Raw genomic sequence first — 1,151 nt, 5'->3', positions numbered from 1 at the left:
AGACGCCATCTCAATTTAAAAAAAAAAAAAAAAAAAAAAAAAACCCACAAACCCATAATGTATGTAGGTGCAGGAGCCAAATGTCCTTCATAAAAATTCTGTTCAGCCCCTGTGAAAATAAAAAATTATTTTTACGTTTCGACTGCGAATGTACTGCTGTTGTTGCCTGCAGTTTTATTTCTGCATTTTTATTTTAAAAAATTAACGGCTTACCTTCAGAGCAATTGTATGTTACATAAGACACAAAGTCCCTTTCTAGCCGACTCTACATGCTTTCTGTTTCACTCCTGGGTTAGCACATTCTTCCTAACACTGAACATTTGTCTATGCCGGTGTTTGAGACAGAATTGAATCACTTTTGCAAATATGAATTCACATGAGTTCTGGTTAAATGTGCCAATTAGACAATTATGTTTACTATCACTCCCTCTGGAAACAACTCCTAAATGACATTAAATAATTTTAAAAGGCAATGTGATTTTAAAAGTCAGAAAAACAAAGAGAACAAAAGAAAAAAATGAAGTAGCATAAAAAAACTAGAAGCTGGAAGTGTTTGCACAAAATGATTTAGGGCAAGGTTTCTCAACCTTGGTATTATTGACATTTTGAGCCACAGAATGTTTCACTGTAGATGGCATCTGTAGCAGCATCCCTGGTCTCTACCCACTAGATGCCAGTAGCACCCCTCCCTAGTTGTGACAACCAAAAATGCCTCCAGTTATTGCCAAATGTTCCTGAGGGTAAAATTCCGCTGGCTGAGAACCACTGATTTGGGAAATAAGAAAAATCAAAATGTATCCCCAGGAAAAGTCTAGAACCAGGCTTACTCTGGCCAAAGGATGCCTCACTCCCCTCACCCCCGACCTCCCAAAATAAAAAGCTCAGGAGCTAGAGGCACCAGGCAGAAAACAGCACTGGTTAAAAATCTGTAAAACAGGTAGGTTGAATGCTCTGTATGTCCTCTGCTTTAAAGATTCATTCTTTAAAGAGGCTGAATCTTGGGGACTCCAGGGTTGACGACACCAGGCACCGCTGAGGGTGAAAGTTCCATACAGAATGTGGGCATTATATAGGAATCTACTAAACAGGTGTGGGATCCTAGCTCTTTGCTCAACTCAGCTCTAAGAACACTGGCATCTAGGTACCTATTT

This window comes from Gorilla gorilla, chromosome 5, assembly GCF_029281585.2.
Source record: "Gorilla gorilla gorilla isolate KB3781 chromosome 5, NHGRI_mGorGor1-v2.1_pri, whole genome shotgun sequence".
Taxonomy (NCBI): Eukaryota; Metazoa; Chordata; class Mammalia; order Primates; family Hominidae; genus Gorilla; species Gorilla gorilla.
Note: the sequence above shows the minus strand (reverse complement) of the source record.